At 37.3% G+C, this 25,707-nt stretch overlaps 1 non-coding gene across 1 annotated transcript; it reads left to right on the top strand.

Annotated features, from left to right (window-relative positions):
- The first annotated feature begins 24,079 nt into the window (after window positions 1–24,079).
- LOC141722979 (small nucleolar RNA R71) lies at window positions 24,080–24,186 on the top strand. The gene has a single exon (XR_012575975.1). It is a non-coding gene; the product is annotated as a small nucleolar RNA R71 (small nucleolar RNA).
- Window positions 24,187–25,707: the final 1,521 nt, after the last annotated feature.

Below are 25,707 nucleotides of genomic sequence, written 5' to 3'. Positions count from 1 at the left end.
AATCAAAAATAGCTCCACCTAAGGGATCATGTTATATGCATGCAAATGCAACTATATGAACTCGCATAAAAACACAACAAATATGTCCTATATGAACAATCATGCAAAAATATGAATAAAATACATCTAAACATGCGACATGAATCTATATGAATCTATATGAATCTATATGGACACACACAAACCAATCCTTACATTATCACCCCCAAAATTAAAACTTCCAATGTCCTCATTGAAGATAATAATATGGATGTTATTCCCTAACAATCTAAAAAAGAATTACAGAAGAGGGGGGGGGTTGAATGTAATTCTGGCCACTTTTTCAATTTTAAGAACAGTCTACTACAAATATATAACTGTGTTTGATTTGGCTATAGTGCGGAATGAAAGTATTGATGGAATAAAAATACAAAGTAATCAAATACAAGTATTTAAAAACTTTCTGGTGGATTGAACTTTTCTACCAGAGATATATATTAATATGAGAACTCTGTGATATAATATTTGCACACAGCTGCTTACAAGTTGAGCTTACAAAGAACAGAGAAATTCTTTACAAATGAAGCTTTTTCTATTTCTCTGGTAATTGCTTACTTACTTGGATATTTTTCAACTTGCTACGCTTGGTTAATATATCACCAAGATACATGATAAAAAGACAAACAAATAAGAAAACATTTCTCTAGTCTAATTTTATGTTGCTTCATTTTTTAATCCAGCATCTTTGAATATCTTCAGTTTAGCATGGAAATGGAAATGCTTCTTTATTCTCTAAAACCTGAATTAGGCTTCCACCTTCCATTTGTATACAACCAATGCATGTGACAGTCAACTTACTATCAACTGCTCTTTTGAATTTGTTCATCCGTTGAACATCCGTTGGGGATCTGGGGGCAGTTTGGTTTCGTGCAACGCCCTCGCGTTGAACATCCGTTGAGACTTCAGTTGATCATCCACTGAAGCTTTGTGAATCATCCGTTGAAACTATTTTCTTGATTTTTGACTCCATTTCATTTATACAAGATTATAAGGCATCTAATATTTACATTTAACCAGCCTATCTTGCATATCAATCTAGTAGTCAACATGACTAAAACATTCTGCAACATCTAGATCACTAAAGCACTATTATATGCAGGAATATGCTACTAATCTTATTGTTACATAAGCTACTCTTTCAACGGATGTTGAATTGATCATCCGTTAAAAGCTACAATTACACTGAATTAAATCTACCAAGTGTTTTATTCAACTTATCATCAAGTGCACAACATATTTCTAACAATCTCCCCCAATTTATGTCTACTAGAATTGTAGGCATAAATTAAGAGAAACTTGATGATAACAAAACACCCTATGAATACAGACAAATTTCTAGTAGATAAAATTAACAAGTGCTGTAATTTATTGACTAACACAGAGAGGAAGGTTTGTAGAAAATCTCATAGATCACTTTCAAGGTGCTCCTCTAGAATGAGCAAATTTAGCTTATTTCCTTGATTGTATGAACTTCTTTCCCAATTTCACATTGTTTTCTTCAATCTGGTGTTAGAATTGCCTGTAGAATTCAAATTCATCCTCATTTGACTGATCCGGCTTTTTCTTGCATCTCCTTGAGAGTTTCATTGCTAGAGATTTTAGCTGATCTTCCAGTCTGAAGAATCTTCTGGTGCATTTTTCATCCTTGAACTCTATGATCCAGTATGGCCTCAAATGCACCCTATCTCCAGTAAAAGGAATGGTTAATACTCTTGGTAGTGCATTAGGATTTCTTTTGTTGCTCATTATCTCCTCAATTTTGTTCAGTACCATTCTCTTGGCAACAATGTTGAATCCAAAATTCTTCTTTATTGAGGAGAAAATCTTCACCAAAACAGAATAGCCTTCATTGAGAATTCTGTAAAGTGGCCAAGTCATTTCTCTTCCACCCTTGTACCTGAAAACTAATCTTTCTGGAAGATATTTGTAAGCATCAATAGCTCTAACTTCTTCTAGCTCATCTAGATAAAGATTTATGTTTGAGAATTTTTTAATGTCGCTAATGAAGAGTTGATATCCCTTGTTGATAATGGGTTTGGGTTTGGTCACTGACTTGGATTGAAGTTTGACAGGATTGACCATTTTGACTGCTCTTTTCTTTGTCTTTCTTGGTTTAGCAAAGATTGGAATGTTTAGATCAGGATGAGGCAGATTGTCCCAATCTATGGGTTCATCCTTAGGAATTACAGGTTCACCATGGAAAGTTATGTTGGGATCAACCTTGAATTCAACCTCCTTTACTATAGGTATGGCCGGTTGACTTGAAGTTGTAGATTTGACAGATATGTAATCTTCCTTATCATCATTGAAATCCAGCTTCCTCTTTGATTGGGGTTTGTGTCTAAATCTCCTTGTCTGCTTTTGTTTTTCTTGCCTTCCTTGAATCATATTCTTAGATGTTTCAGTTGGCAATTCAGTTTCTGTGATTGCAGGCTTCTCAGCTTGGTTCTTGGCATCTAAAGCAGCTTGCTTTTATTGTTATTTGAGACTCACCTTTTCTTCTCTCTTAGCCTCTGCAAACTGTGCATGTCCAGCCACTACACAGATCAATTTACCATTTCTGTAGATCTTAGAAATCCTTTTCTTTAGCACTGGGTCTCTGGGATCCTTGAAGAAGGAAATGGACCTTCCAAGCAGTTTCTCTTCATCTGGCTTAGGGGTTTCATACATTAGGTCGAATGGATTTTTATCTGATTTCTTTGGATAATTTCTTTTAGGTTTAAAAATCACATTAGCCTTTGGAGATTTGATGGATGAGCATTGGCCTCTTTCCATATTCCCTAAGCTCATATTATTTGCTGAAATTAGTCTTAATTGAGAAGAATGAGAGAAAACTTTGTCTTGCTTCTCAATTGGACCAAATTCCTTCTTGATGTCTTCATCAAGCTTCTTCCATTTTTCATCTATTACCAACTCAGCTGCTGCTATATCAAGCTTCTTCCATTTATAACTTGACTCCAACTTAGCTGCCGCTATTTTGATCAGATCAATGATGTCAAAGGCTGGTGGCTTAGTGAAAGCAATTGCTGGAACAATCACCTTGCTGACGTGTATGTTGAGGACTTTCTCTTCCTCACTTGTTGACTCCCCTTGAATAACTGGAACAACAAAGTCGTTCCCCCCCTTTTTGTTAGCATCAAGTTGAGTGGAGGTTGAGGATTGTGCAGCCACCAGGTTCTGATCCTTCAATCATATGTAACCTCCATTAACTCAATAATCCAATAATTCCATATCACAGACCCCCAATCTCACACACTCACAAGTTATAGCCTTAGAAACGATGTACAACCAGTATCATCTATTATTAAAACTCAAATGTACTTTACAGGATCTCAAACAATTATTCATAACCTCTATATGAAGTTACAATAATTACGACTGATATCTTATACCTATCTGATACTCTGGCACACCTGAGACAAAGCTGTCAGGGATTCTCCCCATGACTGCAAGTGACTAAGTCCCACACCGACATACTGGTTATCTGTTGTGTTGTGTCATTTAAAAGAAAGCAAGAGTGAGCTATAATGCCCAGCATAATAATGTACAGTATAAAAATGAATGTATGATAAACTCACGTAAAATATCATATATGATAATTACGTTTTATTCAAAAATAGTTTTCCTCGGTGATGCACACCTTCTTATGAAAACAATCCTTTAGTCGATTTTATTATCCTGTGAATATCTTAATAGTAAACCCAGCACCTAGGCTTGGGTCACGGTATTACATCACAATTCCAATTGGAAGAATAGGACACTCGTTGGAGACACCGCATACGATTTTCAGTCGCAATATGATAATAGTAACCTTTTCTAATAGTAGAAGGATGACACCTTCGTATCCCGGTTATCACCCTGGCCGCATTCGGGCTACGTGTCCCAGAGTACCTTCGCCTGCGGTACCTTTGGTAGTCCATATAGAACACATAGTACAGAGTCTACCCCTCCCTTGTCCTTTAAAAGAATTCTATCATATATCGAGAACTCGAACCACATCGAAGTTCCCCAAACGTTTTGCTTGTTGATAGAAATAGCTTATCATACTAGGGTATATATATACGTACTTTCAAAATTTTCGGAGGAAGTACTAAGGATGTGAGTTGACCGTTGTCAACAGATAATTAAATAGGGGGTTTCTCCGTGAAACTATATTCAAAATATTTTAAAAAAATAAGTCGAGATGATATTTTTCGACGATTCGAAATTGTTCGAATGATTTTCCGGAAATCAGAAAGTATTTTAAATCAGGTTTTATGATTTTAAATCATAATTAAACCATTAAATAACTAATTCTTAATAATCAAATATTAATTATTGAATAATTAAACCTCGAATAATTATACTTTTCTAAAAGAATATTTGAAATAATATTCCTCAACTAATTTATGTTTAAGTAATATAATAATCTTTAATATTTAATCGAGTCTGAAATAAATATTCACTGGAGAATACTTCTCCCATAATAAATGAATAATAAATAGATATTTATTATTCGAACGATAAAGTATAGTTGAGGGAATGCGATCTTTGGAAATCGTTTTAATAAAAGTTCGAGGTGTTTAGTATTTCATAAATGGACGTTGAGTCCCTTGAAACGTAACTACTATGGACTTTAATCGTCCTATAAATATCACCGGAATGATTCCCGGGTTTTTATTTTATAAAAACAAAACTGACCGACTCTCGGTCTTACAACTTATACATCATGCTCTGCTATAGCGCTAATATTCTTAAATAAAACACCTCCGGAATACTTCCGGGTTTTCATCAATTTTTACTGACTGATCCTCGATCTAAAATATATACACGCCACACTACTCGCTAGCGTTAACGTTCTCAATTATAAACTCCTCCGGGATATTTCCAGGTTTTTATAAACTTACACCGACTGACTCTTGGTCTAAATATAACATTTCGAACTCGGTATGAACATATACTAGAAATTATCAATAATTGAGTAATGTAATACATCTCAAACTTCGTAAAATAGTTTAAAGCAATCTCATGCATATATCACAGTTTTGTAAAATATTCACAATACAACAGTTCTTAAAGGTAGGGTTTGAAAACTTTCCTGGGTATTTTGAGGTGGAGGATGCTCTAGGTTCTGCTCGGAAATCTATAATCATAAACACAATTCGTTTCGTTAGGTCCCGTTCTAATTTACGGCTACCCGCACTCATGCGCTAATCATTATGCACCCTCTCAACTTATATTATCCTTATTATTTCTTTAAGTCCTTATTCACATTATGATCGCTTCCTTTTTCAAAGTATCTTAAGTCCATTTTCATTTTCATCGTCGGCTCCGCTTATGGATTCTACGGTTTCTAATCGCGCGGTCTTGGCTCCGATATTTTTATAAAATTGAAAAATCATTATTTTCACTTGAAATTTTTATGGAAGTTAGAAAGCTCAAAATAATACTCTCTGTAAAAATTTCATGATTTATGAACATTCTTAAGTCGATCCTTTATATTTTCAAAATTCATAATTCGTAGCAGTTTTTGTCGCGTAAATCACTTTTAGTAAAACGACCATAACTTTTGATCCGTAAATCGGAATCAAGCGATTCAAGCGCCTAAATGATCCTTATAATATTTTCTATAATAATCAAGGGTTATTTTTTAAGAAACTACAGTTTAAATCTTCGGAACTTTCTGTAGAAACTTAAAGGTATGTTTTATTTGTTTTAACGAGATTACGCTTACGATCAAAGTTTCGTTTATGCCTTAAATATTTATACTACCACCAACAATCAACATATCATCATTACCACTCTAACTCCTCTCAAGAACATCATGTTCTTGAGGCAACAACAATCAACCTTAAATCTACTTAGCTAAACATCAAGATTACAACAACACTTCCACCAAAACTAGGTTTACAACTATATTCTAAAAAGATCTTGAACTTAAATCTTAAATAAGGTTGGGTCAAAGATTTATACCTTCCTTGGAGAGTGGGTAATGCTTAAAAAATATTAGATGATCCTTAATAGCTTTATACTTGATCAAAACCTCAAAACGAAATCAAGAACACAACATTAATTCTTGAGTTAACTATTCATCTGAACTATAAAACATTAAAAACGGAATTTAGAATCAAGGAGGTGAGGAGAGTAGTTACCTTAAATGTGTAGAGCTTCTCGAGGGCTTCGATTTGATAGGTAGAACGCAAAAAACGGCCAAGGGAAATTCAAGATACAAGCATTTCATCTTCCACCATTTCCATTGTTATTTCCTCTCGGGTTTTTGATAAAAAATAGGGGAAAGAGATGAGTTTTACTTGGTTGTTTGTGTTTGTGGTAAAAAATGAAATGATGCAAAGATATATACTTGTTTGATGTTTGCTTAATTGTGTGGTTAAAAGAAAGAGTGAGGTGTTAGCTTGGTGGCTTAATTAACACCACTAATTTCTTTGCCAAGTGTCACTTACTCATGGTGTAAGGGTGTTGTCTTGGTGTTTAACTTGTGTCCACATCCTTGAACTACTTGCATTATTCACTCGTTTAATTATTTTATGATTCATTTATCGTTCATTCTCGTTGATCATTTCGAAGGGAACGTATCCGTGGTTTCATTGCCAGGGCTCTATAAATCCCTCTTGATATCCTTTATTACTCCTTTAATCCCTTTTTATAATCCTTGGTTTCAATTCCTTAATTCTTATTCCTTCAACCTAATTCCTTCAGTGTCTGGTGAATTCTCGGGAAAAAATGAAAGTGTCCGGTTTCGAATTCCGACGACTTTTACATACACTCATTTGGTACGTATAATCATATTATCAACTCTGAAACTCATTTTCTCGTGCACTACATAGTGTGGGCTAAAAAGTTTTCTCCGTCCGTCAGGGTTACTATTCATTAAACGTTTTTACAAAGTCTCAAAAATTCGAGTTATTACATGAGTAATAGATATTTCCAGGGTTTTGAGCCTTGTGTCTAAGGAGTCCACTTTGCTGGCTAGATCAGATTTTTTCCTAAGTTGTCTGTTGATATCTAGCATTGTTGTGTTAGGAAAGGTAGCCTCTAATCGTGCAGTAACATCCTTCTTTACTTGACCAATTTCTATCTTGAACTCAGTGACATCTAGATTTTTCTTGAGAGATTGAATTTGGCATAGATGCAAAGATTCTAGATGTGCTTGAAGAAGTCTTTTGGTGTTCGCATTTGTAGTAGCTTGAAGAGCTGTCTGAGTTTGTTGAATGATGCGAAAGAGAGTGGATTTGAAATGGTGCTCATCACATTCTTTGGAAAACACCCAAGATGAAGTGTTTAATCTTGAGCTAGGGCCTGCTTCTTCCCCCATTTCCATGAAATCTCCTTCATCATCATCTTTATCCCCAAATATATCCTCAGAACCAACAGTTGGATAATCAACATCATCTCCAGCTGTGGGTGGCATGGAAGTGATTACATCATTGGCCCTTTGCATAGAAGCAATTGTGTGCACCAAGTTGAGAATTCTCTCAGCAGCCACATTGTCCTGTTCAACGAAAACTTGATAAGCTGGAACTGGGTGAGTAAATGTCTCAGCTTCATAAGAAACAGAGTCTAAGACATCTTGATAATCTTGATGAAATAGCTAAATCTTTTCATCCTCATTGACATCCCTTAGCTCACTTAAAATGGGTTCTTCCCGTTCTTCTATACCTGCTTTTCCCTCATAATCTCTCTTTTCTTACATCAAGGGCTCCCCTTGGATTCCCACCCTCACACCCTCACCTTCACCTACTAAGGTGGGACTCCACTCACTCACTTTTGCCAAGCTGGAAGAAATTTCTTGCATAGATTCACTATTTTCCTCTCCTTTTGCCTGAGAGCAACTCAGCCTCTCACTCTATTTACTTCCTTCCCTCAATCTTAGGAGTGATTGCACAACTACTAAATCATATGTACTTGTAACAATAGTTAAGATTTTAAGTGGTACAGAGACAGTCAATAGATGAGAGACATCCGTCGAAGTAGAAGTTGAAGGGTTCAACGGATAATTATTGTTAAGCACATCCGTCGAGATACAATCACTGGTCAACGGATGAACAATATCCGTCGGGATAGTAGAAATGACAGAGTTTGGAGTTGAAACTACTGTAGAATATGTGGTGATTGATTTGAGATTATGCACAGATTTCTCAGTAGAATCAGAAAGAAATGGCAAGTCAGCCAACAAATCACCCAAAAGATGATGCTCACTTGCTTGAGATTTTGGCTTCTTCAGCAGAGTTAAAGATGGAGAATCAGGAATTGATGTGTGAATCATGTCCACATCCAAAGAGATAGTGGGTGAGTTTTGTGTATGAGGTGCTTCTTTAGATTTTGGTTGTGACTCCACATTTATTGGAGCCACATCAACCTGACTTTGAGAAGGTGCATGAACTGAGTCTTTGACTGCAGTAGGCAAAATGTGTGCACCCTGTGTATCCCCAAGTATTTTAGATTTCTTCTTTCTTGTGTAAGTTTGGGATGAATCTGTGTCCCTAACCCTCTTGACCTGTGCTCTTGGTTGAGAGCTTGTTTCAATAGTAACATCCTTTTGAGAAGATGAAACTAGTAATGAGCTTAAATCCTTATCAAGCACTACAACTTGTTGGGAAACTACAGTGTGGCTAGGTTGGGTTACACACACATCTCCCTCCTTATCCTTAGGGATTTTTTATGTTCACCCTGTCCCTCACCATACTTACTTCCCTTCACACTCCCCTCTTGGTTTTTAGTGGATGTTACAACTAGCTTCTTTTGAGAGAAAGTAGAGGGGGCTTTCTTTGACTTGGATTTTGAAATTCTAGGTTTTGTGGCTTGGGTAGGCACCTGTTTGGTCATTGTCACAGATGTCATAGTCACAGTTATCTGCATAGAAACTGGTGGTAGAGAAGTAGTAGGGACATAAGTGTTTACCTCACTTACCTGAGGCTGCTCCATAATTGGCATGTAAATGAGGGGAACATCCTCATGATGATTGGCCCTATTAATATTAGCAATAATCCTTCTTTGTTGAACCCAACAATCTAGCTTGTTGGTTGGGTTCTCAATGATAAGATCTTCAGAAACAAAATTTGCTGGTAACATAAAGAATCTAGCATAATATATGTTTTAGACCTTTTCTTAATATCTCCTAGCTTATACCCTAACTTATACAAGACATACTCACTAAAGTTATGGTATTTGTCATTAAGCAACATATAAAGCATGTTAACAAACGAGTAAGTTACAGCGTCGAACTTTCTAACTTTACCAGAAAACACTTTGATAAAAGAGTCACATAGAAAGCTCCATTCTTTCCTAAAGCCTAGTCTCCTAATATCACCTAACTTGGTGGAAGTAAGAGCATAGCCCATAAAAAACAAGCATGTTTCTCACATCAGTGTCTGTGTGTGGAGAGAGTGTTATTTTCAGGAAATTTAAAGCATTTTTCAATAGCATCACAGTTAATACAGTGTTCTTTACCTTTGAGAGTGAAGGTAATGAGTTTATCCTTGGAGATGAACACAGTATTAGACCAAATCTTCTCAACAACTTCACAGTAGATGATTGGAGACTCGAGCATGGCATAACTTAGTTTGTAGTTTAGAATGAAGTCCATCATTTTGTGATAGTCTCCAGATGCAGGAATCTTCTTGTTCACCAAAGCGATGAAGTTGTTCTTTTCATGTACATACCCGGTTTGAGACATGATTTTGATTACTGTTGCCATTGCTGTGATTGAGAGTATTTGCAGAAAGGGGTTTTTTTGCTTTGGAGACGAGAGAGTTAGAACTTGCTTGAGAAAGGTAAAAGTAAAAATGAAAATGAATTTGGCTTTTATACTTTCTCAGAAATAAACTGTCAAAAGTTAAAAGGTAAAATAAAGTAACCAATCAAATAATCCCAAAATAGCCATTGGAGAGTAAAATAAACTGTTAAAATTCTAATGATTATCCATCGAAATATACTTATAGGCTGTAAGTAAATTTGACAGATAATGCCTAGAATTAACGGCTAGGACTGAGAGCAATTCGACGGATAATGATTATACAGTCATTTACCTCGATAAAAGTACCCAGAATAAATTTAATATTTCAACTGATGATAAGAATCAACGAATATTCACTTCCAACGGATAATGAACATCCGTCGAGATGTAAATTCCGACTAGGCCAAGATTTACATCTTTGACAAGAAATATCAGATATTATTCTGGCTGTAATATAAACTGCTTAGACATCAAACCATATTTAAGAGTAATTAAGCATACCTAACTCACTTACCAATCTGGTAAAGGTGGATTCATCAAGTAGCTTGGTAAAGATGTCTGGAAGTTGCTTCTCACTTGGAATAAAATGAAGTTCTATAGTACCATTCATGACATGTTCTCTAATGAAGTGGTACTTGATGTCAATGTTTTTGGTCCTTGAATGTTGTACTGGATTTTTAGTAATTATAATGGAACTTGTGTTATCACAGAAAATAGGAATTCTATTCACCTGTAGACTATAGTCCAATAGTTGATTTTTCATCCACAGAATCTGTGCGCAACAACTACCAGCATCAATATATTCAGCCTCAGCTGTAGAAGTAGAGACTGAAATTTGCTTCTTACTGAACCAGGATACTAGCTTGTTTCCTAGAAATTGACAGGTTCCTGTAGTACTTTTTCTATCAATTTTATAACCTGCATAATCTGTATCTGAATAACCAGATAGATTAAAACCAGAATCTCTTGGATACCAAATGCCAAGTTTTGGTGTTCCTTTGAGATATCTGAAAATTCTCTTAATAGCTACTAAATGAGATTTCTAGGATCAGATTGAAATCTAGCACAAAGACATGTAGCAAACATTATATCTAGCCTACTAGATGTTAAATATAAAAGTGAGTCAACCATGCCTCTATAGCTTGAAATATCCACAGACTTTTCAGTAGTGATTAACTCAAGTTTAGTTGCAGTGGCCATGAGAGTTTTTGCAGATGTGCAATCCATTAAGTCAAACTTATTCAAAAGATCATAAATATATTTGGTTTGACTAATGAATATTCCATCACAGACTTGCTTAACTTGTAAACCAAGAAAGTAAGTTAGTTCTCCCATCATGCTCATTTCATATTTACTTTGCATTAATTTGGCAAACTTTTTGCAAAGTTTTTCATCTGTAGAGCCAAATATAATATCATCTACATAAATTTGAACAAGTATTCTAGAGCCATTAACATTTCTATAGAATAAGGTTTTATCAACAGTACCTCTTGTGAAATGATTTTCTAAGAGGAATTTTGACAAAGTGTCATACCAGACTCTAGGTGCTTGCTTCAATCCATAAAGTGCCTTCAAAAGATAATAGACATATTCTGGAAAATTTGGATCTTCAAAACCAGGAGGCTGACTGACATAGACTCCCTCCTCTAAATCTCCATTCAGAAAGACACTTTTGACATCCATTTGATAGACCTTGAAATTAGCACGGGCTGCATAGGCTAAGAAAATTCTGATGGCTTCAAGTCTTGTAACAGGAGCAAAAGTTTCATCAAAATATATTCCTTCTTGTTGATAGTAGCCCTTAGCAACCAATCTAGCTTTGTTCTTGATTACTATGCCATTTTCATCCATCTTGTTTTTGAATACCCACTTGGTGTCAATAAGATTCTTTCCTCTAGGCTTGGCTAACAGCTTCCAAACTTTATTCCTTTCAAATCAGTTTAGCTCCTCTTGCATAGCTAAACCAAATCAGGATCCAACAGAGCTTCTTCTACCTTTCTAGGTTCTTCCTGAGATAGAAAGCTGCTATACAGACATTCTTCTTGAGTTGCTTTTCTTGTTTGCACTCTTGAAGAAACATCACCAATAATCAGTTCAAAAGGGTGATCTCTAGTCCATTTTCTCTATTGTGGTAAATTTTCTCTTGATGAAGAGGCCTCATAATTGTCCTGATGTGTGACTGAGTTTTGATTAAAAAAAACTCCCCCTGAGTTTGTGGATCTAGTAGTTGGGGTTCTTTCTGATTATGATCTGTATTGGCCTTCAAATCCTATTGATAGTTCAACGGATGTTGATCTTTGCATCTCGACGGATGATACAGATTGTCTTTCAATGGATGATGCACTTGGTCTTTCGACGAATGTTGAATTATATGCTCCATTAGTTGTAGATTTCTCTACATTGTCCTTAGTCATTGGTTCTTGATCACCTTCATCATCACTATCATCACCAATCATCTCAACATTATCAAACTTGAGGCTTTTATGGAAATATCCATATTGCAGTCCTTCAATCTCTTTATCATCAAACACAACATTTACAGATTCCATAACAATGCTGGTTCTGAGATTGTAGACTACGTATGCTTTTCCAACTGCATATCCAACAAAAATGTCTTCATCTGCTTTGGCATCAAACTTTCCATGCTGATCAGTTTGATTCCTTAAGATATAACATCTACACCCAAAGACATTAAGAAAGTTTAATGTTGGCTTCCGATTCTTGAACAATTGGTAGGGTGTCATGCATTTTGCTTGATTAACCAAAGAAATATTCTGAGTTTAGCATGTAGTATTTACAGCTTCTGCCCAAAAATATGTTGGTAATTTTGATTCTTCTAGCATTGTTCTTGCAGCTTCAATAAGAGATCCATTTTTCCTTTCCACCACTCCATTTTGTTGTGGGGTTCTTGCTGCTGAAAACTCATGCATGATCCCATTCTCTTCATAAAATATTCTCATCACATAATTCTTAAACTCAGTTCCATTATCACTCCTGATTCTTCTTACTTTGAAATCAGGATGATTGTTAACTTTCCTTATGTGATTGATGATGATTTCACTAGCTTTATCTTTGGATTTTAGAAAGATTGACAAAGAGAACTTTGAGAAATAATCCACAATTACTAGACAATATCTTTTCTTTGAGACTGATAATATATTGACTGGTCCAAATAAGTCCATGTGTAGTAGTTGTAGAGGTTCTTCAATTGTTGAATCAAGCTTCTTTCTGAATGATGCCTTGATCTGTTTTCCTTTCTGACAGGCATCACACAATCCATCCTTAGAGAATTCCACATGTGGAATGCCTCTTACCAAATCTTTCCTGACTAGCTCATTCATAGTCTTGAAGTTAAGGTGGGACAGCTTCTTGTGCCACATCCAACTTTCATCTTGACTTGCCTTGCTATATAGACAAGTGACAGATTCTGCATTAGATGAGTTGAAGTCAGCTAGATACACATTTCCTTTTCTCATTCCATTGAGGACCACTTTGTTGCTTTTCTTGTTGGTCACAACACATGCTTCAGAATTAAATGATACTGAGTTGCCCTTATCACAAAGCTGGCTGATACTCAACAAATTATGCTTGAGTTCATCCACTACGGCAACTTCCTTAATGATGACATTATCCTTTGAAATCAAGCCATATCCCATAGTATAACCCTTACTGTCATCTCCAAAAGTAATACTTGGGCCAACTCTCTCCTTGAACTCAGTGAGCAGGGTAGAATCTCCAGTCATGTGCCTTGAGCACCCACTATCCAAATACCAAAGATTCTTGTTATTTCCCTGCACACAACAAAATAAAATCAAGTTAATTTTGGTACCCAAGTTTCCTTGGGTCCAGTTTTGTTACTCTTTTCTTAGGTTTCTTAGACCTTTCCTCAATTGACTTAGGTATCTGGTTTTCATCCTTAGTCATTTGAGTAGAATCTTTGAAATCATTTATCATTGCAGAATTATCATGCACAGGCTGATTAACATGGAAAGGCATATTCTGTGTAAACATGTTATTCCAGTATAGTATGCTAAATGGCATTTGTGGCATACTTAATGCAGCATAGTAAGGATTTTATGCAAATGGCATATTAGCAAACTGTGCATTCAAATTATGTGCAGGCATAATATTCACATGCATTGTAGGCATACTGGGAAATGAAGGAGGTGCAGACATGGGGGCAGGCATAACAAGTTTGCAATTAAAAGATAAATGATTAACACTACCATACTTAACATAGGTTTTTCTTCGAGCATATTTCTCAGGTGTGTAGTTGTTATGTTTGTTAATTCCTACTTTCCCATTCCTATTCCTTTAGACTCTGCTTTCACTTCAATTTTTTCCAATATGTCATTTAATTGCTTAATAGACAGATGCCCTACATTGACTCTCTTGTTCTTTTTCACTTGACTTGTTTCTCCTGGAACAAAGTTTTTGGAAACTGATCCATATTTCTCATTTAACTCAGCTAGCTGGGAATTGCTAACTGGCTTTCTTTCACTCAACGGATGTGGTTGCTTGTCTTTCGATGGATAATCCTGTTGATCATTCGACGGATAACATTCATCATCTGCCGAATCCACATCCGTTAAAAGTCCTTCTTCCTAGTTGGAATTCAGTTTCTCCTTGCTCTTTTTCCAGGATGCATCATAGAAGGATTCCATCCCTTGAACTTTAGTAATTTGAGCATGGACATCTCTAGATGATTTCCATGCTTTGATTACTTCCTGTTCTCATTCAAGCTGCTTTCTTAAAATTTCCTCTTTCTTTAAGGATTCAGTTAGTTCATCTTTGGCAACCTTGCACTCCATCTTCAGTTTCTCAAACTCAATAAATTGATTTTCTAACACATTATCTCTCTCACTTAAAAATAAATTATTCTCTTTAATTTTGGAGTTTTCGTTAGTGAGAGATTTTAGTGTAACACGCAGATGATATAATTCAGTAGACATGTCATTTATGGCATCATTACACTCAGCTTTAGATAATTGTGCTAGATTAGTGGTGATTACCTGATTACTTGAAGAACTAACCTCTGTTTCATCTGATTTGGCCATTAGGGATAGATTGACATAGCTTGTATCCTCACCTTCATCAAATCCATCAGCATCCCAGTCATTTTCTTGAGTTAGAAAGGCCCTTTCCTTTTGTTTGAGCAAATCAAAATATTTCCTTTTGTAATTCACATGCTCAAACTTCTTTCTATCAGAATCAGGCTTTCTACATTCATTGGAAAAATGATCACTCAAGCCACACTTGAAATAATTGAATTTTGACTTGTCAACCATGTTTCTGTTTGGCTTGGATTCTCCGAAATTCTTCTTGAATTTGAGCTTGGAAAACCTCTTGGATAGAAAATCCAAATGCTTATCTATGTCTTCCAAGTCATCTTGACTAAGATGGTCTTCTTATTCAGCCACTAGCCGTTTTTCCTTGCCTTCACAAACTCTAGGGTTTGGTGCAGATTCAACAGCTTCAGCCTTTATCTCCTTCTCCTTTTCTTGCTCAGCGACCAGAGAAATGGATCCTCCTTTCTTTCTTCCTTTCTCCAGCTTCTCATCTTGCTCTATTTCAAGCTCATAGGTCTTTAGAATCCCATATAGTCTGTCAAAGGTGAATTTCTTGTAATCTTGAGAGTTTCTTGGTGAGACTGTCATAGGCTTCCATTCCCTTGGTAGAGATATGAGGAGTTTGAGGTTTGAGTCCTTAGTTTGATAGACTCTTCCATGCAACTTTAGAGCATTCAGTAGTTTTTGAAATCTACTGAAAATGCCAGTGAGTAACTCACTTTCTTCACTGTGAAAATGCTCATATTGCTAAATCAAGAGTTGCATTTTATTTTCCCTTACTTGCTTAGTTCCATCACATATAACCTAAATAGTATCCCAGACCTCTTTAGCAGTTTTACAGTTTATGATATTGTCAAACATGTCACCATCAACACCATTAAACAAAATGTTCATGGCCTTCTTATTCTTTATAAACTTGTTCAATATCTGGATCAGACCATTCTGCTCTAGGATTTGGGATGGATGGCTCATTTATTGTAGCAGCTCTCATATGGACATGTGGACCTTTTTCAATGCAGTCCACATATTCTTTATCTTGAAAGAGGAGATGCAGGTGCATCTTCACCTTCCAATGGTGATAGTTGTCTTTATCCAGAAATGGAATTTTTACTCCAACATCTTTTCTACTCATCTTGTTAGTTGTTGTGATCTTTAAACTCTTTGTTCTTCAAAAGCTTGCTCTGATACCAATTGTTATTCCCTAACAATCTAACCAAGAATTACAGAAGGGGGGTTGAATGTAATTTTGGCTACTTTTTTAATTTTAAGAACAGTTCTACTTCAAATATATAACTGTGTTTGATTTGGCTATAGTACGGAATGAAAGTATTGATGAAATAAAAACACAAAGTAATCAAATACAAGTATTTAAAAACTCTCTGGTGGATTGAACATTTCCACCAGAGATATATATTAATATGATAACTTTGTGATGCAATGTTTGCACACAGCTGCTTACAAATTGAGCTTACAAAGAACAAAGAAATTCCTTACAGATGTAGCTTTTTCTATTTCTCTGGTAATTACTTACTTACTTGGATATTTTTCAACTTGCTACGCTTGGTTTATATATCACCAAGATACATGATAAAAAGACAAACAAATAAGAAAAAATGTCTATAGTCTAATTTCATGCTGCTTCATTTCTCAATTCAGCATCTTTGAATATCTTCAGTTTAGCATGGAAATGGAAATACTTCTTTGTTCTCTAAAAACTGAATTAGGCTGCCACCTTCCACTTACATACAATAACGCATGTGACTGTCAAGTCACTATCAACTGCTCTTTTGAATTTGTTCATCCGTTGAACATCCGTTGGGGATCTGGTTTAACATCCGTTGAGACTTCAGTTGATCATCTATTGAAGCTTTGTGAATCATCCGTGGAAACTGTTTTCTTGGTTGTTGACTCTATTTCATTTATACAAGATTAGAATGCATCTAATATTTACATTTAACCAATATATCCTGCATATTAATCTAGTAGTCAACATGACTAAAACATTCGATAACATCTAGATCACTAAAGCATTATTATATGCAGGATTGTGCTACTAATCTTATTATTACATAAGCTACTCTTTCAATGGATGTTGAATTGATCATCCGTTGAAAGCTAAAATTACACTGAATTAAATTTACTAAGTGTTTTGTTCAATATATCATCAAGCGCACAACATATTTTTAACAAAGGATTTCAGGCATACCTAGTTGTCAGAAAGATCACCCTCCTCGGGTGGAGTATCAGGTGGCGGATACACGGAATCAGCACCAAACACCGGCAAATCAAACTCAACACTAGTGGATGGGAAAGCAGTGCCCAAAGCCTGTGTCAAGTCGGCTGCAAAATGACTGTGCATGTCATGCATCGCATCCATGCATCTGGCCAATCTCCGAAATTGCGCATCGCCAAACCCAGAACCATCCCCTTCCTCCTGCTGAGCATGCAAAAAACTAGCCTCTCCACGAGCGGCTCTCCAAGCTGCATGCCTAGCCGGAGAAGATCCACATCATAAGTCTGGTCGGCTGGCTGGCCACCGGGAAAATGATCATAAGTGTAACCTAGACCCGTCTCTTCAGCTTTTCCACCATACCATTCTTGCATCACTACGATCGTGTTGCTATCATTAGGAGCGTTCGGCATCTGCAAATGCTCCAACTCGGGCCAACGAACACCCACCGAAACACAAATCTTCGTCACAATAGAGGCATGAGGAATCACCCCCGATGTCCTGCTCTTCAGAACCCATAACATATTCTGATATATTACATGGACGAGATCCATATACTCCTCATTCAAGATCCCCCAAAGTAAAATAGCACGATCAACAGTAACATCATGCTGATGCGAAGAAGGCATAATATTGGTACATACAAAAGCATTCCATGTCTAAGCGTACATGTTCATGCATGCCGCCGGAAAAGTGAGCAGCTCATTCGTGCCCCTCTTGTACTTCCATTGTGTTCCCGGAACACACAACCAGCCATAATAATATCAAGATCAAAATCCCCTCTTGTCTTTTTCACCCATTCCTCTTACGTCAGCTTTCTCGCGGGTTGATTAATAACCCTACAAATAGCCTCCGATGTGTAATCCACCGTCAAACCACATACCACAGAAAACCCATTTTTATCCGCCCTTGTATTCATATAAAACTCCCGAATAATGCTCATCGGGAAAGCGGAGGGTACCTCGTAGAAAGTTTGTCATCCCATCTCAGTAATCATCTCCAAGAGCTTTCTATCTCTTGCAGGGGGTAAGAAACCCCTCTCCTTCACAATTGATTTGGACATCAATCGATTAAACTCATCTTGTGCATCTGGAGAAGAAAATATAGCCACTGCGCCACTAGCACTCGAATCCTCGATAGACGAGGGACTAGAGCTGCTACTCACCATGACTCTCGATCTTTTGGGTGCCATTAGAACAATAGAGATTTTTTTTGTAAGTAGTAGTGAATATGAAAAACTAGGGTTTTAAAATTGAAATATATATGTGAGAGATGTATGTAGGATTTATGTATATATAGAATAGATATGGGTTTGGGTTAGGAGTGTGTATTAATAGGAATTAGGGTAGAAAAAGGGTTAAAAATGGGCGGGGGTTTTGTTTTTCTAATTTTTTCTATTTTTTTTCCAAAACCTCCGCGCGGCCCCCCGCTCTCCCGCGCGGGTGCGCCGTGCTCCTGTAGATTTCGCGCGGCCGCCCCGCTTCTGGTGCACTTGCACCGTGCTCCTTGAAAATCAGATTTTTTTGTTTTCTGCCGCTTCTTTTTTTTTCTTTTTCTTTGATGACACTACTGTACAACAAACATGGTTTGCCTCCCACGAAGCGCTTGGTTTACGTCACTAGCTTGACATGAATCTTTGAATCAAGTTTTTGAAAGAACGACGCTCACCACCTCGCAGTTCGCCTTATCTCCATAGTAATGCTTCAATCTCTGCCCATTCATCTTGAACGCTTGATCCGGATGCGTATCAAAAATCTCCACCGCCCCATGTGGAAATATAGTTTTGAATGTGAATGGCCCTGACCACCTCGACTTAAGTTTTCCTGGAAAAATACGGAGACGAAAGTTGTACAATAGAACTTTCTGACCAGGCACAAATGACTTGCGCACTAACCTCCTATCATGCCATCTCTTGACTTTTTCCTTGTACACTTTGTTATTCTCAAAAGCCTGTAATCGAAACTCCTTTAGTTCATTTAGTTGAAGCACTATTTTCTCTCCACCAGCTTTCATGTCAAGATTTAGCTTCTTCAAAGCCCAATATGCTTTATACTCTAACTTCGCAGGAAAATGACACACCTTCCCATACACCAATTGGAAATGAGACATACCAAGATGAGTCTTGAATGCTGTTATATATGCCCAAAAAGCTTCATCTAGCTTCAAAGACCAATCTTTTCTTGATGGACTCACCACCTTCTCCAAGATCCATTTAATCTCCCGATTAGACACTTCAGCTTGCCCATTACTTTGAGGATGGTAAGCTGTGGCAATGCGATGATTCACGTGATACTTTTTCATCAATGTAGTGAACTTGCGATTACAGAAATGCGATGCCTCGTCATTGATTATGACTCTCGGAGTGCCAAAATGCGTGAATATCTGCTTATAAAGGAAGTTAAGCACCACCTTAGCATCATTGGTTGGTAATGATTTTACCTCGACCCATTTGGACACATAATTAACTGCCAAAAGAATATACTGATTATTAGAGGATGAGACAAATGGCCCCATAAAGTCGATTCCCCAAACATCGAAATCTCAACTTTGAGCATCACATTAAGAGGCATCTCATCTCTCTTGGATATATTACCAACTCGTTGGCAGTGATCATATCTTGAAACAAACTGATGAGCATCCTTAAACAAAGTAGGCCAGAAGAATCCTGCTTAAAGAATACGAGAATCTGTCTTCTCTCCACCATAATGTTCACCATACACAGTAGAATGTCATTCTTGTAGGATTCCCTCAGTCTCACTATATGGAATGCATTGTCTTATAATCTGGTCAGCTCCCTGTCTAAATAAGAAAGGTTCGTCCCATCGATACCACTTCGCCTCATGTAGAAATTTCTTCCTTTGAGCATAAGAGAGTTCTGGGGGAATGACATTACTCACAAGATAGTTCACAATATCTGCAAACCATGGTTCTTCTTCTTTCACCCCAAAAAGTTGCTCATCGGGAAAGATTCATTGATCAATGCCTTGTCCAGTGAAGCCTTGCCTTGATCTTCCAAATGTGATAGATGATCTGCTACCTGATTTTCTGTACCTTTCATATCCTTAATTTCTAGCTCAAATTCCTGAAGTAAGAGAATCCATTGAATCAGGTGAGGTTTTGAATCTTTCTTCGAGACCAGATATCGAATAACAGCGTGATCAATGTAAACTGTCACCTTTGTCCCAAGCAAATAAGATCAAAACTTCTCAAAACCATAGACAATTGCCAACAACTCCTACTCTGTAGTAGTGTAATTCAGCTGAGCACCATTAAAGGTCTTACTAGCATAGTAAACCACATGGAAAATGTTCTGCTTTCTCTGGCCAAGAACTGCTCCAACTATATAGTCACTAGCATCACACATCATCTCGAAGGGCTCATTCTAATCAGGTGCAGTAATCACAGGTGTTGTAGTCAAACTCTTTTTCAAGCTCTCAAAAGTATCTAGACATTCTTCATCAAATTTGAAAGGAACATCCTTTTCCAGCAAATTACACAAAGGCTTAGAGATTTTGGAGAAATCTTTGATGAATCACCGATAAAAACCCGCATGACCGAGAAAACTGCGGAGTCCTTTAACTGAGATTGGTGGAGAAAGATTTTCAATGTCCCCACCTTGGCCTTATCCACCTCAAGTCCTTTTCTAGATACCTTGTTCCCAAGAATGATACCATGTTGCACCATGAAGTGAAATTTTTCCTAATTGAGCACCAGATTGGTCTCAACACATCTTTTCAGCACCAACCCAAGATTGTGCAAACATTCGTCATAAGAAGTACCGAACACGGAAAAATCATCCATGAACACTTCCATATTAGTTCCAATCATGTCTGAGAAAATTGTCATCATACATCTCTGAAAAGTAGTAGGTGCACCACAAAGTCCAAAAGAGACTCGACGAAAGGCAAAAGTGCCAAATGGACAAGTAAACGTGGTCTTCTCTTGATCTTCTGGAGCAATGCAAATCTGATTATATCCCGAATATCCATCCAGAAGATAATAGTACTCGTGTCCAACCAACTTGTCATGCATCTGATCAATGAATGGAAGCGGGAAGTGATATTTCCTTATGGCTTTATTCAACTTTCGATAATCCATGCAAACTCTCCATCCTGTGACTGTCCGATTAGGGATGAGCTCATTCTTTTCATTAGTTACAATTGTCATGCCTTCTTTCTTAGGCACACACTGCTCCGAACTCACCCACGAACTGTCAGATATAGGATAAATGATTCCTACATCTAGCCATTTAAGAATTTCTTTCTTCACAGCCTCCTTCATGATAGGATTTAGCCTCCTTTGTTGCTCAACAGTTGGCTTCCTTCCTTCCTCAAGCAGAATTTTATGCATGTAGTAAGAAGGGCTGAGTTCCTTGATATCTGCTATAGTCCATCCAATTGTTGATTTAAACTCTCTCAGAATTCTCAAGAGCTTATCTTCATCACTTCCTGAAAGGTCAGATGCAATAATAACAGGCAAAGTAGATGCATCATCTAAAAATGCATACCTCAAGTGATCAGGCAGTTGTTTGAGCTCAAGAGTATAAGCTTCTTCAATAGATGGCTTGAGACACTTTGGAGAATTTTCCAGCTCTTCCAATCCAAGAGACTCGATCGGCAAGTCTAACTTCCTCTTCCATGGGAATGCATTCAAATAATGCATCTGCTCTTCCCCTTCTTCATCTTCATTATCAAACTCCCCCGTTAAGGGTCTTTCTAAGGCGTAAGTCCTTAGCAAGTGATCAATCTCCGAAGCCACTATGGAGTCGACCATGTTAGGTCCCACAACACTGTAGAAGGGGGTTGAATACAGTGTTATTACAATCAAATCGATCTTGAAGATAAGTAACAGTAAACAGATGTATTCAATATAATAAACTCTGTTACAATGGAACTGTTCTCTCTCAGTGATGAACAAATATCACTAAGAGTTTCTAGGTTACAATGAATAATGTATCTCGATAATGATAACACATGTAGTGTAAACCTATGTCTGTGTTTATATACTACACATTTACAAGATAACTTCTAATTGATATGGAATATAATTCTGTCTCCTAAAATACAATCAGATTTCTTATACAAGTCTTCAGTCTTCTAATTCTTTCCATGCATATCTTCTTTTATTTTCGTCTCAATCTTCTACTTTAAATCAGCTTCCTTCCTTAACTGTAAGTCCTCCCGTACTTAAGTTCTGTCATGACCTTAATCCTGATATGAAGTTCTGACTTCCAGTAAGTACTGATTCAAGTAAATCCTGATATTTCCTATTTGTTAAGATCTGAAAACTAAACCTGAAACATATTAGACATGACATCTCAAATATATCTAACAGACCAACTCCATTTTAAAGCACTCATCTTCATCAGTGGGGAATTTCATTACATTGAAGACATTGAACGTGACATCTTGACCTTGAACTCTCATGGTTAGTTCACCATTTTGCACATCGATAAGAGTTCGGCCCGTAGCTAAGAATGGTCTTCCCAAGATAATGAGAATCTTATTGTCCTTCTCAAAGTCTAGAATGATGAAATCAGCAGGAAAGATGAGTTTATCCACCTTAACCAATAAATCCTTCACTACTCCTCGTGGATAAGTGATGGAATGATCAGCCAACTACAAAGACATGTTCACAGGTTTTGGATTAGGTAGTCCAAGTTTCTTGAAAACGGACAAGGGCATCAGATTAATGCTAGCTCTCAAGTCACACAAACACTTGTCGAATGATAGATTTCCAATGGTACAAGGTATCATGAAACTTCCTAGATCTTTAAGCTTAGCAGGTAGTTTCTGTTATAGCACACCACTGCACTCTTCCATTAGAGCAACGATTTCCAACTCCTCAAGTTTTAGCTTCCGATATAGAATACCCTTCATGAACTTAGCATAGCTCGATATCTGTTCTAGAGCTTTAGCAAAAGGTATGTTAATATGCAACTTCTTGAAAACCTCTAAAAACTTGGCAAACTGCTTATTAAACTTTTTCTTTTGAAGTCTTTTAGGATATGGCGGAGGTGAGTAGACCTGTTTACCCCTTGTATTACCCTTAGGAGGATTGCTTTCAACAGCTTTCTTCTTCGGTTCCACCTCGGCATCCTTCTGCACTACTTTTTCAGCTACAATCTCATTTTCTGGAATTGGAAAAGGTGCAGATGCACCTGTATTCTGAATAGAATCTTCAAAATCTTTATCTTGCTGAATTTGGGGGCTCATGACCTTTGCAGACCTAAATGTGATTGCCTTCAACTGCTCTTTGACTTCCCTCTTTCCTGGATTAGCTTCTATTTTACTAGGAAGAGTTCCTGGTTGACGGTTCAAGAAAGTATTGGCAATTTGCCCTATTTGATTCTCCAGAGTCTTGATAGAAACTGCTTGACTTTTGCACATCAGCCTCAACTCCTCCAATTCAGATTTTTCATTAGTAGATTGACCTGCATTTCCATGCGGTTGTTGTTGAAGTTGGAGTTGTTGTCTTTGTGCATACTGTTGGTCAAAATCAGGTAGATTAAACTGCTTTGCTCCAAACGGCTGATAAGGCTATTGTACCACATTCTAGTGGTTGCTCCAGCTGAAGTTAGGATGATTGCGGTTGTTATGATGATAAGTGGCAGGAACTGGTTGCTGCAACCTCTGAAAGTTGCTCACAAACTGAGCTGATTCACTAGATATAGCACACTGCTCCATTTCGTGCGCACCTGCACAAAGCTCACAAACACTTGTGATATGATTAAATCCATAATTAGCCAAAGGATCCAGTATCATCGTTAACACCTTTAGTTGAGCAGCTATAGCTGTCGCTGTATCCACCTCCAGAATTCCTGCTACCTTACCTTGAGGTAATCTCTGAGTTGGGTTCTGATATTCATTAGCAGCCATCAATTCAATTAGCTCATAAGATTCATCATAGCTCTTAGCCCATAAGGCTCCACTTGATGCTGCATCGAGCATGGGTCTTGACTGTGCTCCCAAACCATTATAAAAGCAATTGATGATCATCCAATCAGGCATGCCATGATGAGGACACTTCATAAGCATCTCCTTGTAGCGCTCCCAAGCTTCACATAAAGATTTTCCCGATTGCTGCGCAAATTGAGTAAGAGCGTTCCTGATTGCAGCTGTCTTTGCCATAGGGAAGAATTTAGTAAGAAACTTCTGAGCAAGATTGTTATTCCCTAACAATGCAGCAATAATTACAGAAGAGGGGTTGAATGTAATTCTAGTAAACTTTTTCTTGAACTATAAAATGTTTTAACTCAAACTATATATATAACTATATATTGGTTGCAAGATCAAAATTTTTTCTGAGTTGTCTTTTGATGTCTATCATTGTTGTCTCTGGAAGTCTAGCTTCCAACTTGTCAGAAATGTCTTTCTTAAGTTGATCAACTTCATTTTTTATTAGAGAAACATTTTGACTTTGTTGGTAGCCTAAAATTTGTTGTAGTTGGAGAGTAGCAAGATGTGCTTGCAGAAGCTTCTTGGTGCTAGCATTTTTGGTTGATTGAAGTGCAGACTGTGTTTGGCTGATAAGTTGGATGAGTGTCGTCTTGAAATGGTGATCATCACATTGCTTGGAGAAGGCCCATGATGGCATGCTGGATCTGGAACTAGGGCCTACTTCTCCCCCTATATCCAATGGCTCTTCTTCACTATATCCATCCTCACCTCCAACGAATTCTTCTGAACCACCAGTCTCATAATCAACATCACCAGTTGTTGAGGGAAAAGGTGTGATGGCATCCTTAACTCTTTGCATGGACTGTATAGTGTGCACCAAATTGAGCATTCTTTCTGCATTGGCATTTCCCTGTCCAGCTAGAAGTTGATATGCTGAAACAGGGTGAGTAAATGTCTCAGCATCCAAGGAGGTAGAATCTATAACAACTTGAGTTTGCTAAGATAGTCCCTCCATGTCTGCACCTTGGACATTCCTTAACTCACTTACAATGACATACACCCTTATATCTCCAGTACCTGTATTTCTCTTATTTTCTCTCTTTTCTTGCATCAAGGTCTCACCTTGGCTCCCCACCCTCACACCCTCACCTTCACCATCTAAGGTGGGACTCCTCACACTCACTTTTTCCAGTCCTGAAGAAATGGACTGCATTGGATCACTCTTTTCCTCTCCTTTTTCCTTGGAGCAACCCAGACTCTCACTCAAGTCACTACCTTCCCTCAATCCTAATAGTGATTGCACAATTACTAAGTCATCTGCACTTGTAACTATAGTTGAACTTTGGAGTTGTGCAGAGACACCCGACGGATGAGCAATATCCATCGGGTTAGTAATTTGACAATACGACGGATGATTGCTGTTAGGCACATCCGTCGAGATACAATCACTACTCGACGGATGAACAATATCCATCGAGTGAGAAGAAATGAATGAGTGTGGAGTGGAGACTATTGTAGACTCTGTGCAGATTGATGAAATTTTTGGCACAGATGTCTCAATAATCTCAGAAAGAAATGGCAAGTGAGCCAACAAATCATCTAGAAGATGATGCTCACTTGCATGGATTTTTGGCTTCTCCAACAGAGTTAAAGATGGAGAAAATGGTTGAGATGTTTGAATCATATCAACATCCAAAGAGTGTGTGGGAGAATTTGGTGTTTGAGGTGTTTCAATTT

This window comes from Apium graveolens, chromosome 4 (assembly GCF_009905375.1).
Source record: "Apium graveolens cultivar Ventura chromosome 4, ASM990537v1, whole genome shotgun sequence".
Lineage (NCBI taxonomy): Eukaryota > Viridiplantae > Streptophyta > Magnoliopsida > Apiales > Apiaceae > Apium > Apium graveolens.
Note: the sequence above shows the minus strand (reverse complement) of the source record. Positions and strands in the feature narration are given on the sequence as shown.